Here is a 17,112-nt window from a genome sequence, read left to right on the forward strand (position 1 = left end):
ATGGCCACTGGCAACAACTTTATTTCCCAATGGATGAGAGATTCCTTCATCTTCTTGGTCATAGTTGGGATGAGGTGCATGTGGTCATCCATGTACTGGTATTGGGAAGAGGGTTGAAAATGTATTAATGTGTCAATACTGGGAAAGATGTCCAATCTTGAAATATGTCTTCTTTACTAAGAAAGCCAGGGTTAGCTAACATGTCCTTGCATTCCTAAGAACAATTTAACACATTTTGGGGGAGAAGACAAAAGGTAAAAGCTTGTGTCTGGAGACAGAGATGCCTCCCTCTCAGGCCATAAATCTGGGCCTGTGTTTGGAGACAGAGATGTCTCCCCCTTTAGGCCATAAATTCGGCTGGAGAGATAACAGAAGCAGAGCCGGGGTTGGAGATAAGGGGTAACATGATCTCCAAAATCAGAGGGACCTGCTGGACTTAGGATAAAAACTCAGTAAACTGGAGTTCGTTGGCATTTTCATTCAAATTGCCCCCCTGTGCCCCGCTCCGGCACAGGGCTGTAACTATCTCTATATTTCTATCTTTTTAATAAACTTCTTTAAATCTTCAGCAGCTGTCCAAGCGATGAATACTTATTCTTAGCTTAGGACAAGAATCCACGGTTTTTCTGTTTGTCTGTCTGTGTGATAGTGGGGGGGGGGTTACTTTTCCACACACACACCACGCACCTTTCCCCCCAACCTATCCCCTGCAACAATCCACACACTTGGTTACACAACTGTCCAGCCGCCGCTTTACCTGAAGCTCCTTACTCCCTGTGGCCATTGAATCTTTGGCTTTGTCATTGCAGTGCATGGTACACCAGGCCAGGTGGTGCTGGAACTTCTCCAGCTCGCTCTAGGCTTGAGCCAGGGGTGTGTGGCAGCGCTAAATGCACTGGGACACCTGCTGCATGGATGCCTGGTTGTCCTCACAGCAGTTGACACTGCAGAGGAACATGAGGCCCTGCATCTTCCAGATGTTCTCTCTCTCCACACTCTTCACCATGGAGACCACTGCCTCCTGCACCCGGAGCTGCTGCAGCTCCACCAGGGCGCCCCCGTGCTGCGCAGCGCCAGTGCCCACCTGGATGCAACTTTATTTTGGTTAACATTTTTTGTGTGTGTGTGTGGTACTGGGGGTGGAACCCAGAGGCTTTCAACCTCCGGGGTATACTCCCAGACCTTTTTTATATTTTATTTGGAAACAGAGTCTCACTAAGTTGCTGAGAGCCTCACTAAGTAGCTGAGGCTGGCTTTGAACCTGTGTGATCCTCCTGTCTCAGCTTCCCAAGTGCGGGGATTACAAGCGCGCGCCATCACGCCCGGCTGGATGCAACTTTATTTGAACGGTTCCCTTCTTTAATCCTCTTTTATCCCCTCCTCACTCCCATCCCCCAATCCCTTCTGCTATTCTACTGGTTTCTCTCCTCATTTAACTGAAGTCATTTTGCTGACTATTTTCATTCAACTTCCACATATGAGATAAAACATATGACCCTTGGCATTCTATGACTGGCGGATCTCACTTAACATAATATTCTCTAGTTTCATCTATTTTCCTGCAAATGCCACAATTTTGTTCTTCTTTATGGCTGACTAAAACTCCGTGTTTATTTACCACATTTTTTTACCCATTCATCTGTTGATGGACACCTAGATTGGTCCCACAATTTGGCTACTGTGAACTGTGCTTCAGTAAAGATTGATATGCATGAATTACTATAGTATTCTTGGGAAGAGTGCTGGGGATTGAACACAGGGGCATTCGATCTCCAAACTATACCCCCAGGCCGTATTACTTTTTGAAACAGGATCTCATTTGATTGCTGAGATTCTTGCTACGTTTTCCTACATTTCTGAGGCTATCCTCAAACCTGCCACCCTCCTATCTAAGCCTCCCAAGTGCTGGATTACAAGTTTGTACAACCATAAATGCCTATGATTATAGTGTTCTAACTTCAACTCTTATAGAAAGATACCAAGAAGTGGTGTGGCTGAGTCATATGGTAGTTCCATTTCTAGTTGTCTGGGACAGTATTTTTACTGCTGTAATCCCAAACAACTAACCACACAACTTAGAGGAAGGAATATTTATTTGCTCAGAGTTTTTGTTAGATTTTTCGGCCCATGTCTGGTGGGTGCACAGAGCTCAGGGCAGGGCAGTGGGAACCAGACAGAGGGAGAGCACTGGGGTCCACTCTCACATCAGAGACAGGAAGCAGAGAGCAAACAAGGGGAGGAGAGAAATATATATTGTCTCCAAGGCCACAGCCTCAGGGAATTCTCCTTAGCAACCAAGCCCGACTTCCAACATGGCTTCCTTATTTCTGTGAGGGGTAGGGGGGCATTCTATATCCAAACCATTATACTCTTCCCCTAAACCCGTAGAGCTCATGGACAACTAAAGTGCTCATCAACTGCTGAAACCACAAGAATCTCCTGGGCCACGTAAAGGCCTTTGACAGGCACTGCAACAAAGTGATGGAGAATGTGAAGGAGATGTGGACCAAGCTCCCCAACAGCGGCAAGGGCAAGAAGTCCAAGCCAGTCAATAGGACCACTACACATCACAATGCAAAATGCATTTAGTCCATCTCCAAGAGCTCCCATAGTTCAAAAGCCCAAAGTCCAAAGTCTCCTCTGAGACTCAAGATAAACTTTTGGCTATGAGTCCCTGCAAAAACAAAAATCAAGTTACATACATCCAATCTGGGCACAAAACAAACATTTACATTCCAAAAGGGAGGAATAGGGGCATAGAAAGAGGAAGGGACCAAAACAGTGCTGAATTCACTGAACACAGACGTCAATATCTACAGTGCAATTTGGATACTCTATTTTAAGACTTCATCTGCCATCTCAATCAATCATCTTTAAAATCATACAGCCAGGCATGGTGGCGCATGCTTGTAATCCCAGCACTCGTAAGGCTGAGATCCAAGCGTCATCGTTTGCAGACAGCCTCAGCTACTTGGTGAGATCCTCCGCAACGTAGTAAGACCCTGTTTCAAATTAAAAAGAATAAAAAAATAGGGCAGGGGGTGTAGCTCTGAGGTCAAATGTCCCTAGGTTCGATCCCCAGACCTGCAAATAAATAAATAAGCCAGGCATGGCGGCGCATGCTTGTAATCCCAGCATTTGAGAGGCTGAGACCGGAGGATCGCCATTCACGGACAGCCTCAGCTACTTAGTGAGGCCCTCCTCAACTTAGTGAGACCCTGTTTCAAATAAAGAATAAAAAATAGGGCAGGGGGTGCACAGATCAGAGATCCAAGGTCCCTTGTTTCCATTCCCAGACTCACATAAATAAATAAATAAATAAATAAATTCATACAAAGTTACAAGACATGAGCAAAATGCCAATAAGTTTTTTGCCAAAATGTAACACATGTAGCATCTCTTCCATTTTCCAATGGAGTCCTCTTTGCCCTCTGAATTCTTGAGAACATTCTCTACCACTCACCTTTTTAGCCACCTTCTGTCCCATCCAAATTTATCTCACAAACCAGTTCCAAAGACTCACAAAACACATGTTCAGACTTAGAAATAGCAGTAACCCCACTCCTGGTACCAATTTCTGTCTCAGACAATATTCTCACTGCCCTAATCCAAACCAACTGACCACACAACTTATAGGAAGAAACATTTATTTGACCACAGTTTTTGGAGATTTAGAGATCCAATCCATGTCAGGTGGGTATGCAGAGGTCAGGGCATGGCAGCAGGAAACAGAGAGAGGGGAAGCACTAGGCTCTGCTCTCACATCACAGAGGCTGGAAGCAGAGAGCAAGCAAGTGGAGGAGAGAACCATATATAGTCCCCAAGGTCATATCCCCAGGAATCCTTCCTCAGCAACTAAGCCCCACTTCCAACATTACTACTTTGTTTCTGTAAGGGCTAGGGGGACATTATAAATTCAGACCATTACACTTGTGTTTTGAGGAACCTCCACACTGATCTCTATAATAGTTGTACTAATTTACAATCCCACCAACAGTGTGTAAGAGTCCCTAATTCCCCACACCCTCACCAGCATTTATTATTGTTTGTATTTTTGATGATTGCCATTCTAGGAGTTAGATGAAATCTCAGGGTAGTTTTGATTTGCATTTTCTTGATTGCTAAGAATGTTGAACATTTTTTCACATATTTTTTGGCCATTTGCATTTCTTTTTGTAAGAAGTGTCTATTTCAGTAGCCCTTTTTTTTTTTTTTTACTGTTATTTGTTTTTGTGACTTTGAGGGTTTGGGGGGTTTGTTTTGGTGTTAAGTCTTTACTGATCTTTTGTCTAGATGATCTATATAATTGTGATACAAGTGTGTTGAAGTCTACCAGTATCCTTGTAATGGAGTCTGACTTTGTTTTTTCTTTTTTGTGGGTTTGGGGACGGAACCCAGGAGCATTCGACCACCAAGCTACACCCCCTGCCCTATTTTTTATTCTTTATTTTGAAACAAGGTCTCACTAAGTCGCAGAGGGCCTAAGTAGCCGAAGCTGTTCACAAACCACGATCCTCCAGTCTCAATCTCCCAAATGCTGGGATTACAAGCATGTACCACCACGCCTGACTGACTTATTTTTTTTTTTATTATTGGTGCATTTTGTTTTTGTTGTTGTTATTGTTGTTGTTTTGCACTACTGGTGTTGAAACCAGGGGAATTTTACCTCTTAGCTACACCTCCAGCCCTATTTTTTATTCTTTATTTTGAAACAGGTTCTTACTGAGTTGCAAAGGACCTCACTAAGTAGCTGAATCTGTCCTCGAACCATGATCCTCCTCTCTCAGCCTCCCAAATGCTGGGATTACAAGTGTGCGCCACCACACCCGGCTTTTTATTGGCTCATTTAATCATACATCATGATGAGGCTCAAGTGATAGAGATATACACATACATGGCACTTCATAAGCTTTTTCCTGGCTCCTGTCCCGCTCCTTCCTCTTCCCCATACATGATATTAAGATTGGCATTGATAATTTTATATATGTACATCATGTCCATTGAAGTGTTTCCATCAGATGTCCCTCCCACCAATTTGCTCCCATGGTCCCCCTTCATCACTCCACTAGGGATTTTCCTCCTTTGCCTGGAGTCCCTTTTGTATCCCATTTTCTCCATTGCTTCCACATGAGGGAAAATATCTGACACTTCATTTTTTGTGGCTGACTAATCTCACATGTCATAATATTCTCTAGTTTTATCCATTTTTTCTGAAAATCACATATTTTTCATCTTTACAGCTCATTAGAGTTCCATTTTATATATTCCATAATTTTGTAATATATTAATCTGTCACTGAACACTTAGGGTAATTCCATAAATAGGATATTGTGAATTATGTTGCTATAAACATAGATCCACATGTATCTGTATAGTACTCTGGTTTCAATTCCCTTGGTAAGATACTCAGAAGTGATATAGCCAGGTCATAAATAGTTCTGCTCCATTTTCTGAGGACTTCATATTGATCTCCGAAGTCTATCTGAGTCTTAATGTTAAGTAGAGTTTTTTTTTTTTTTAACGAGGGTCTGAAGATGGAACCCAGGGCATTCGACCTCCGAGCTAAACCCCTGGCCTATTTTTTATTCTTTATTTTGAAACAGAGTCTCACTAAGTTGCAGAGGGCCTAAGTAGTAGCTGAGGCTGTCCACGAACCGTGATCCTCCGGTCTTAGCTTCCCAAATGCTAGGATTACAAGCGTGCACCACCACGCCTGGCTTAAGTAGATTTTTTTAATGTAAGTGGGTACACCAACATTTGGGGCATAAATACTTATAGTCATTATATTTTTGTTAGGTTATTTTATTCATCATTAAGAAGTGACTCTCTGTCTCTTCTTATAAGTTCTGTCTTAAAATCTATTAAGTTTTGTCTTAAAAGTTTTGTCATATATGACAGTAGATACTTTTGCTTGCTTTCAGCCTCCATTTGCATGGAATACCTTTTTCTATCCTTTTACATTTACCCTATAAATATCTTTGCCAGTGAAATGAGTTTATGATAAATAGCATGTAGTTGAATTTTATTTTTTAACCCACTTTACCAGACTATGTCTTTCAACTGGAGAGTTGAGAACATTTATTTACATTCCATGTTAAAATATAGATGTGCTTCTTATTTTCTATAATTTGCAATTATATCTTGTATTTGATTTAGTTTTAGTTCTCCTTTATCTAGTTGCTCTTCTAATGAAATTGGACCCTCTCTGGCTTCGGAGTTTATTTTTCATTTCTTCTTTGTGTATTATTTATTTAATGTTATTTCAGTAGAGCTGGCTTAGTAGTCATGAATTCTTTCAGTTTCTGCTTCTTATGAAAGAGTTTTATTTCTCTGTCAATTTTCAAAAATAGCTTTGCAGGATATACCACTCTTGGTTGGAAATTGTTTTCTTTCAGGGTTTGTAATATATCTCACCAAGCCTTCGTGACTTTTAGAATTTGGATTGAGAAATCTGGGGTGATTCATATTGAATCACTCCTGTTTATGACCTATCTTTTTCTCTTAATGCTTTTAGAATTTTATTCTTGGTTATAATGTAGAATAGAGAGGTTCTCTTGTGGTCTTGTTTATTTGGGGTTCTGAATGTATTCTGTACATGAATGTCTTTTTTTATTTTCCAAATTCTCTGCTACCATTTATCTGAAGAAGTTGTGTATTCTCTTGGAATACCTCCATACCTTTCTCAATTCCTTTTGATGTTTCAAGACTTCTTGAATGCTCTTATCATAGACTCTTATTTTTCTTTATTATTGTCTGAGTGTTCCAATTTAGATGCACTGCCTTCTAAATCAAAGACTTGATTTTTCACGCGATCCAGCCCACTGTGATGCTGCCTACTGAAATTTTTATTTGAGCTATTATATCCTTCATTTCATTTAGTATTTTTTGGTTCATTTTCTGAGTGTTAATTTCTTTATTTACCCCCTATATAGTGTCTTTGATTTAATTCCTATGTCACCTTATAGCTCTTGGATCAAGTTGATCACAAAAATACGAATTCACCCTCTGACATTTTCTGTACCTCCACATCTGTAAATTCCATTGTTCTGAGGCTGTATTTATTGATGTCTTGTTAGCTTGTTTTCTCATGTTTTCAGGGTTCTTTGATTTGCACTGCTTTGTATAAATAGTTCCCCTGCTAGTTCTTTAATGAAGAGTAGTGTTTCAAGGTACAACATCTTTTAGCTGGCTTGGGATATATTTCAGCAGCAGAAAATCTACCTAGGAATGTGTAGTGTTGCACTAGACTTCCAGGAACTCACAGACAAAAGGGGGGGGGGAAAATCCAGCAATCACTGTGGTAAATAATATACAACATTAGAATAGATATCAGGTGCCTTTTATAAGATTCCTAACCCTAAAACACACCAAAATCAACAATTAACAACTTCAATAACAACATCCAGCCAGGAACTAAATACAGTTTTTGTTTTGTTTTGTGGTACTAGATAATGAACTCAGGGGCATTCTACCTCTGACCTACACCTCCAGCCCTATTTTTATTCTTTATTTTGATATTTTATTCTTTATTTTGTCTCACTAAATTGCAAAAGACCTCACTTAATAGCTGAGGCTGGCTTCAAACCTTCAATCCTTCTGTCAGCCTCCCAAGTACTGAGATTACAAGCCTGTGCCACAATGGCTGACCTAAATACAGATTTTTGTTTTGTTGTGTTGTGTGGTGTAGTGTGGTACTGGGAATTGAACCCAGAGGCATTCTGCCTGAGCTACACCCCCAGACCAATTTGATTTTTTATTTGGAAACAAGGTCTCACTAGACTTCTGAGAACCTCACTAAATTGCTGAGGCTGTCCTCAAACCTGAGATCTTCCTGGCTAAGCCTCCCAAGTACTAGGATTACAAGTATGTGCCACCATGCCTGGCTCTAAATACGGTATTGAACACCAGGTCTCAACTAGGACATCCTCGGTACTAATAATCACAACATGAATGTAAAAGCAAAAATTATATATAGTTCTAAGTGATGATAACAATATAGTTAATTAAGAAAAAAGAGGTCAAGTATGGTGGTGCATGCCTATAATTGTAGTACTTGGGAGGCTGAGACAAGAGGATCACAGGTTTGAGGCTAGCCTCAGCAAATTAGCAAGTCCCTTGGCTATAGTGAGATCTTGTTTCAAAATAAAAACAAAAGGGGGGCTGGAGCCTGGCATGGTGGCACACACTTGTAATCCCAGCATTAGGAGACTGAGATAGGAGGATCACAGTTCACGGACAGCCTCAGCTACTTAGTGAGGCCATTTGCAACTCAGTGAGATCCTATTTCAAAATAAAGAATAAAAAATAGGGCTGGGGGTATTGCTTGGAGGTAGAATTCACCTAAGTTCCATCCTCAGTACTGCAGAATGAAAGAGAAAGAAAAGAAAAGAAAAGAAAAGAGAAAGAGAGAAAGAAAGAAAGAAAGAAAGAAAGAAAGAAAGAAAGAAAGAAAGAAAGAAAACGAACGAACGAGCGAGCGGGCTAGGGGTGAAGTCAGAGGTAGAATGTCCCTGGGTTCCCAACCAAGTACTTCAAAAAAAAAAAAAAAAAAGAGGGGTTAGGCATGGTGACTCACTCATAATCCCAGTACTTGAGAGGTTAAGACAGGAGGATTGCAGATTTGAGGACAGCCTGAGCAATTTAGTGAGCCCTGTTTCCAAATAAAAAATAAAATAAGGTTGAGGGTATAGCCTGAAGATAGAAGGCCCCTGGGTTCCACCCCTAGTGCCACAAATAAAAAAAAAAGAACATGATCTAGGGTAGGTGATATGACAGGCTTATAATCCCAGTACTTGAGAAGCTGAGACAAGAGGATCAGAGATTCAAAGATAGCCTGAGAAGCTGGGTGCAGTGGCACATGTCTGTAATTCCAGAACTTAAGAAGATTGTAGATTCAAGGACACCCTCAGTAAGTAGCGAGATTCTCATCATCAACCTAGTGAGACTCTGTTTTCAAACTAAAAACATAAAGAAGCCTGGCGTGGTGGCGCACACTTGTAATCCTAGTACTTGGGAGGCTGAGACAGGAGGATCACGCAGGTTCTAAAGGGTCCAAGAATTGCCCACCAACCCAAATATCAAAGGACTCACAAGAGATGTAAAATGCAAGCGAGGTTTATTGTGCTGCAGCTCTGTCCCGGCTAGCCAGGGGTCGAGACCAAGACACTATGGCCGAGGTTCGACCCCTCCCCACTCCACGCTCTGAATTTTATAAACCTACGAGGGAGTGGTTACACACGAGGGAGTGGTTACACACGTCAGAGCCCGCCAAAAGTTCGAGCCCGCCAACCTTAGAATACAACCAATCAGATACAAGGACAAACAAGTACAACCAATAATTTTAAAACATGCATCCATACACGTCAGAGCCTGCTCTGCCTTTCCCACCCACCTTGGCTGGGCCAGGCTTATCTCTGCACTGAAGAATCTGCCTGGAGAGCAGATTAGCCTGGCCTTGTTTGCGGATCTAGCTCAGAGATATGGGGGATGGGGTCCCATTTACAAAGACCTTGGCCGGCAAGCTGGAGATTAGAGGCTTTGACCTTGTGGGTCCCCTACCCTCGTCCTTGAATCCTGCAACCTGGGCAGCTGGGCTTATGGATCTTCATTCTATTTCCAATCCTACCTTACTTCTATATCTTAACTCTATATTTTAATACCTTATTTCTAATCCTAATATGGAAGAAGACTTCTCTAGTTAACTTTTCATACTGGGGGAAAATGCACTTCTTCCAGCCTACTTTCCAGCACCCCTACAGTTCAAAGCCAGCCTCAGCTACTTAGTGAGGCTCTCAGCAGCTTAGTGACACCCTGTTTCCAAATAAAATATAAAACTGATCTGAGAGTGTCACCCAGAGGTAGAAAGCCCCTGGGTTCCATCCCCAGTAACACAAAAAAATATAAAATATAAAATCAGGCAGGGGGTATAGCTCAGAGGTAGAAAGCCCCTGAGTTCAATTCCCAGTAATACACACACACACACACACACACACACACACACACAGCCTGAGCAACATAATGAGACTCAGCAACCTAGAAAGATTTTGTTTTAAAACAAAAAATAAAAAGGGCTTAGAATGTAGGTAGAGATAGAATGCCCCTGGGTTCAATTCCTAGTACCAGACAAAAAAAATAATAATAATAAAGAGATAAAGATGTAGCTCAGTGATAGAGTGCCCTGACTTTGATACCCAATACAATGAGAGAGAGAGAGAGAGAGAGAGAGAGAGAGAGAGAGAGAGAGAACCAGACTTTATTATACATGCCTATAATCCCAGTATTTGGGAGGCTGAGACTGGAGGATCACAGGTCTAAGGCTAGTGTCAGCAACTTGGCAACACCCTGTTTCAAAATTTTTAAAAAATGAAATAAAATAGGCCTGGGGGTGTGGCTTGGGGGAGTACTTAGGAGGCTGAGAAAGGAGGATCTCAGGTTGGAGGCTTAGCCTCAGAAACTTATTAAGACACTATTTCAAAATAATAGGGAGCCAGGTGTGTGGCACATGCCTATAATTCAAGTATTTGCAAAGCTGAGATAGGAGGACCACCAGTTCAAAGGCAGCCTCAGGTACATAGTGAGACCCTCAACAACCTAAGAAGACCTCCAAACAAAAATAAGGACTGGGGTGTAGCTCAGATTGATTGATTGATTTGATTTGATTGATTTGGGTGGTACTGGGGATGGAACCCAAGGGCCTTCTACCTCCAAGCTACACTCTCAGACCTATTTTATATTTTATTTGGAAACAGGGTCTCTTAAACCAACTGAGGCTGGCTTCGAACCTGAGATCCTCCTGTCTCTGCCTCCCAAGCACAGGGATTACAAGCGTGCACCACCATGCCCAGCTTGTAGCTCAGATTTAGAATGCCCTTGAGTTCAATCCCCAGTACCACAAAAAAATGAAAGAAAGCCGGGCGTGGTGGTGCACGCTTGTAATCCCAGCATTCGGGAGGCTGAGACTGTAGGATCGCGGTTCACGGACAACCTCAGCTACTTAGCGAGGCCCTCTGAAACTCAGTGAGGCCCTGTTTCAAAATAAAGAATAAAAAATAGGGCAGGGAGTGTAGCTCGGAGGTCAAATGCCCCTGGGTTCCATTCCAGACCCGCAAAAAAAAAAAAAAAAAAAAGAGAGAGAAAGAAAAGAAAAAGAACATGGGCTGGGTGTGGTGGCACATGCCTATAATCCCAATACGTAGGAGGCTGAGACAAGAGGATCACAGGTTCACTCACTACAGCAATGTAGTGAGACTATCAGCAACCTAGAAAGATCCTGTTTCAAACCAAGAAATAAAAAGGTCTGGGAATGTAGCTCGGAGGTAGAAAGCTGTTGGTTCAGTCCCCAGTACCACCCAAAAAACAAAGAAAAGTGTACCACTACTGTAAAGTTGCTCTGGTATTGATTTCCAAAATATAAAAGCAGTCAGAGTCTAAGTGCCATGCGGGCACTCTGGCAGGGAGGGGTGGCAGCTGTTACACTGCAGAACTCCCTTCTCTCTCTACCCTTTGTTCAAAGACTAAACTATAGTAAGAATATAAAGAAAACTAAGACCTTTTTTTGCCTTCAAAGTTGTAGAGACAATTTAAGCCTTTGGCCTTGGAAAGGCAGTCGGTGCCTCTGTTTACCTCCTCTTGTTTGTGATCTGGCCTAGGAATAAGAAATGTGAACTCTGTGTTACTTCATAACCCCCAGCCAGGCATGGTGGCGCACGCTTGTAATCCCAGCATTCGGGAGGCTGAGACCTGAGGATCGCGGTTCGCAGACAGCCTCAGCTACTTAGTGAGGCCCTCTGCAACTCAGTGAGACCTGGTTTCAAAATAAAGAATAAAAAATAGGATAGGAGGTGTAGCTCAGAGATCAAATGCCCCTGAGTTCCATCCCCCAGACCTGCAAAAAAAAACCCAAAAACATAGCCCCCAAGTTGAGGAGTAACCAATACAGCCCAATACAATAGAGGTGGAAACAAGGTAGATTATTGACCTCTCCACTTAGTAAGTGTATAGTTCAGAGACAAAGAAGCATCACCTGTCACCTGGCAAAAAAAAAAAAAATGAATTACTAGCCTGTTGCCTTCATAATGCTGATAAGAAAATACCAATAAGAAAACTGTATTTAAAGGCCGGGGTCTAAGGTGAGGGATAGTTCCATTTTTGGGCTCTCCAGCATGGCTGCCAGGTCTGCTGTTTTCCTTCTCTTCCCTTTCTATTTCCTAATGACTTTGTCATAAAGATTCATTGAAACTGCACCAAGCTGCCTATTAATATTACTTTTTTTTTTTTTTTTTTTTTTTGGTGGTGGTATTGGGGGTGGAACCCAGAGGCTTTCTACCTCCAGGTTATACTCCCAGACCTTTTTTTATTTGGAAACAGGGTCTCACTAAGTTGCTGAGAGCCTCACTAAGTAGCTGAGGCTGGCTTCGAACCTGCGCGATCCTCCTGTCTCAGCCTCCCAAGCGCGGGGATTACAAGCGTGCGCCACCACGCCCAGCTTTAGAATATTTCAAAGGAGAGAGAAAGAAGAGAGGTAGAAAGTGAAAGCCCTAAATGCAGAAAAATAGATAAAGAAAACAAAACAGAGATAGAACAATGAAATATGACTTTTACAAGAAAGAAGAGAGCCGGGTGTGATGGCACACACTTGTAATCCCAGCATTCGGGAGGCTGAAACAGGAGGATACTGGTTCGAGGACAACCTCAGCTACTTAGGCCTTTTGCAACTCAGACCCTGTTTCAAAATAAAGAATAAAAAATAGGGCTGGGGTATAGCTGGGAGGTAGAATGCTCCTGGATTCCATCCCCATACCAAAAAAAAAAAAAAAAAGAGAGAGAGAGAGAGAGAATAGAAAAAGTGGTGAGAGAAACACAAACCATACAAAGCAGAAAAGCAAACAAAATATCCTCTGTCTCAGCCTCCCAAATACTGGGATTATAGGCATGTGCCATAAAGTAAAACCTGGTGTGTGTTCTCTCTCTCTCTCTCTCTTCCTCCCTCCCTCCCTACCCCCCCTCTCTCTTTCTTATGCCAGCTGGGATAGGGTAGCCATATTTATCCTGAGCTCTCAGGTCCTATGGCCACCAGCTCCAAGGAACGCTCATCAAGACAGCTCCCACCTGAGCTCTCCACTCACCAGTTGAAATGCATGAGGCTGTGTTCTAATATCTGTTTGTGCAGTTTCCAATTCAAACAAGTTTTCTGACTGTCTTTATTCTGATTTCTGGCTGTTTTTCTTCTCTTGCCAAGAAGCAGTTTTCCCACTGGTTCTGATATAGGAGTCCTGCTGGGACCTTGGAATTATTCTTAGTTAGGAATGCAGACATAAGATGGGAAGAATAAAAATTCTTCCACATACTCCCATCCCCCCTTAGCTGTTAGTAGGCCAACAGCTTGCTTGGAAGATGAAAAACAGACCAGATCCCCTTGAATGTAAACAGAGCGGCTCCCTCCCCAGACCAGCTGGGAGACAGACCCTACAGGGGCTCCCCTTAATGTAAACAAGGCAGGGCCTCCCTAGGCCATTTGCAAAATAAGAGACAAGACATATGGATGAGGAGATAATATATGGGCTAATGCTATTCTGTTTCTGTATCTTGCTTACACTAGGTAAAGTAAATCTGGCACCAACTCCTCCCCTCCCAATATTAGGGTACCAAGGGCATACAAAAACTTGTGCAATCTTTATTCATGGTTAAGACATGAAGATTTTTCTTTCTGAGCCTTCACTAGTGAATAAAGAAATCTGCTTTCCACTGTAGTCACTGTCTCTTCTTTGGGGGGGGGGGTTCTTCTTTTCTTGACATTTTGGCAAGAGCTAGTCAGGAGCTGGTCTTGTCCTGGAGACAGGACCCAGGGCATTTTGCCTCATCCGGTCTGTGTTTTAGGAGATGGCACACAGACATTGACCCACTGAGGGCAGAGGCCTCTTTCCCACCGGGGATAGTCGACTCTGGGGCAAACAGCTGCTGAGGTCTTAGGTCAAAGAAATATCAGGTCATTATCCATCCAGCAGTGACATCTGAATCATGGTAGACCACCCCAAGGCTTAGTCAGGTTCTGCCATCAGAATATCAGAAAAGAAAAAATAGGGCATGGTGGCGCACACTTGTAATCCCAGCATTTGGGAGGCTGAGACAGGAGGATCGTGGTTCACAGACAGCCTCCACTACTTAGTGAGGCCCTCCGCAACTTAGTGAGACCCTGTTTCAAAATAAAGAATAAAAAATAGGGCAGGGGTGTAGTTTGGAGGTCAAATGCCTCTGGGTTCCATCCCAAGACCCACCAAAAAAAAAAAAAAAGAATAGCAGAAAAGAGAGCTGATTACCTCCTTGGGAATTCTCCAAGTAGTATGCAAAGGAAAAGACATGAAACCAGAATTCAGTTGATTTGGATTTAGGTGTGTTTGAATAGTAAGTGCAAGTGTATAAGTGAGATGCACAAGTGTTGAGTCTGCTGCTTGGATCCAGGGCCATCCCGTAATGGCTAAGTGGCAATCCACCAAAGGCACTAAAAAAGGTCCTTGGTCTGACCAAGTCAGGGGCTTATACTGAACTTGCCTATTATCAAGGGATGGCTTAAATACCTCTGTGAGGAGGACTTTTGGACATGGACAAAGTCAGTGATGTTTGTTTTCTGTTTTAGGCACCCCAGCACTAGACTGGACTTTCTAAATAGGAATGGAAAGGGAATAAAGAAAATCTATTTCCCTTAGTAAGTTACATACTTTGTGTGAAATGAAATGGCTGGCCCTAAAAGGAGGTTGACCACCAAATGTCTAATTAGAGCTGGGCGTGGTGGCACACACCTGTAATACCTGTACGTGGGAGGGTGAGATGGGAGGATCATGCAGGTTCGAAGCCAGCCTCAGCTACTTAGTGAGGCTCTCAGCAACTTAGTGAGCCCCTGTTTCCAAATAAAATATAAAAAATAGGTCTGAGAGTGTAGTCAGGAGGTAGAAAGTCTCCCCCCAAAATTTTTTAAAGTCTAATTAGGACTTTGGGGAGATGGCAACCAAGGGAAGCAGCACATACCAGTCCTGCTGACACCCAATCTCTGTTCCCTCAAAAACAGCATTCTACAAAGCCAAAATATACCATCCATAGAGGAATAAAAACAATAGATACAAGGGACAGGAAAAATGGAGATTAGAAGTCCAATCAAAGAGCAGAAAATAAACCTGCCTGCCTTGCAGCGGCAGACACCACAGTGGCACCATCTTGCCTCATAGCACCCAACTCCAGAGATGAAAAAGAAAACAACCAGGGACCTGAGCAGTGGCAGCTGAGCTCACCACACCATCCAGGGATTCAGAGAAGAGCTCAACACCAGAAAAGAAACCCACCTGCCTCGAAGCCGAGGGCGCCATGGCGACACCATCTTGCCTCACTGCACCCGACTACAGGGACGATCGGGAAAACAACCAAGAACTTGAAGTAGCCAGCTGCAGATCATCAGAATTTTAAGTCATCAGTTCCTCCTGCACAAGCACCAACTACAATTTGAAGCAGTGGCGGCAGAGCCCACCATGCCCTCTAGAGATCCAGACCAGTACACACCAAAACCATAAGTGAAGCCATTGTTCCTGCAGGAGAGCGCCCAACGAGGTTCCCCCCAGGGATTCACACAGCCATGATAAACTCCCTGGGTCTGAGATTTTGCAGTTCAATCCAGCGAAGGAGGGGATTTAGTCTACAACTTGCAGCACTGGTGGCTGAGCTTAACACACTCTCCAAAGATCCATAGCAGCACTTAATAACACTGTAAGTGAAGTCACAGTTACTCCAGGAGAATGACCAGTGCAGCACCACCAAGGACTTGTGCAGCCACGATAAACTCCCTGGGTCTTGGACTTTGCCGTCTGCCTGGAGAAGGTGGAATAGAGTCTGCTGTTGGACATAACAGAGGCTCAGACAGACTCAGGCTCTGAACAGTGGAAAATGTGGGGGAAGACCTATGCTTAACACTAGACCCAACTAGTAGGATCTCCAGAATCACCACAGACCACCCAATTGTGCTGAACAGGGAGAAGTGAGACCAGCCTAGCCCTAGCTGTGGAGAACAGAGACTCTTACATTGAGTTTGGCCTCATAGGTATATGCCACCTATGGACTGTGTAGAGTGACGTACACTTAACACTAGATCCAGTCCCATTGATACTGACCATCTCATAGACTGAGAAAGACCAGAAAACCAGGCTTACAGCATGAAAGGTGCTGGTGGCACTTGGTATCTGAATGGAGAGAGACTGCAGAGGCGCTGTCTGCTGAATAATCATTTATTTGTAGAATTGCATTAATCTGTTGTTGGGATTGTTTTGTTTTTTTGTTCTTTGCTCTGTGTGTGAGTGTGTATGCCTGTTTTTTTAACCCTCTTCCCAAACCCTCTCCCAAGCTTCTAACCTTGTACGTACCTACTCTCTTCTATCCCTTTTTTATCTTTTTCTTTTCTTCTCTCTCTTCTCGCTTCGTTTTCTTGTATTAAATCCACTTCATATTACTATACCAGAAATTCAACATTGGTTACTACAATACTGCAACATTTTCACTATCTTTAATCCCTAGTATATACTACCTTACCAAACTCATACTTTCATTCTGATAAATCCTATCTGAGGCTTTACCATATTCTTCCATTTACAACTTCACTTCCCTCCTCACTCAACCTTCACTGTTGAATACAATACAACTTGCCCTTGGATTTACCAGCTGACACCTGGAGACTGAGAGAAATCTATCAAACGCAACAAATACAAACTTCTGAAATCATGAGAAGGAGGAATAACAAGGAAGCAATGAGCTCCTACAACACCACAGTAACGGAACCTGACAACACAGAATTGCAGAGATCTCCAGAAGATCAAATCAGGAATGTAACTAGAAATAATACAGGTCTTCCAAAAATAATTTAGAGCGAGTCTGAAAGAAAGGAGGCAATCATTAAAGTGAAGGCACCGATTCAAACTATAAACAATCAATTAGACCATATGGAGAATAGAATCTCACTCCTGGAAGATGATCACTCCAAAAACAAATGCATAGTTTATAACTTAGAAAAAACAATTTGACATCATGAATTGGACATTGAAGAAAGATGGGCCAATTTTAAAAGAGCTAACCTAAGAA

The 17,112-nt window shown here is 42.6% G+C and overlaps 1 pseudogene across 1 annotated transcript; it reads right to left on the reverse strand.

The window, feature by feature from the left end:
• Positions 1-19: 19 nt before the first annotated feature.
• LOC308260044 (protein FAM136A-like) lies at positions 20-15,356 on the reverse strand (annotated as a pseudogene). Its single transcript has 3 exons — positions 15,333-15,356; positions 722-1,063; positions 20-92 (listed from the first exon to the last, which is right to left on the reverse strand). The product of its transcript is annotated as a protein FAM136A-like (transcript).
• Between the last annotated feature and the right edge of the window lie 1,756 nt (positions 15,357-17,112).

Source organism: Muscardinus avellanarius (genome assembly GCF_963383645.1).
Source record: "Muscardinus avellanarius genome assembly, chromosome: 3".
In the NCBI taxonomy this organism is placed as follows: Eukaryota; Metazoa; Chordata; class Mammalia; order Rodentia; family Gliridae; genus Muscardinus; species Muscardinus avellanarius.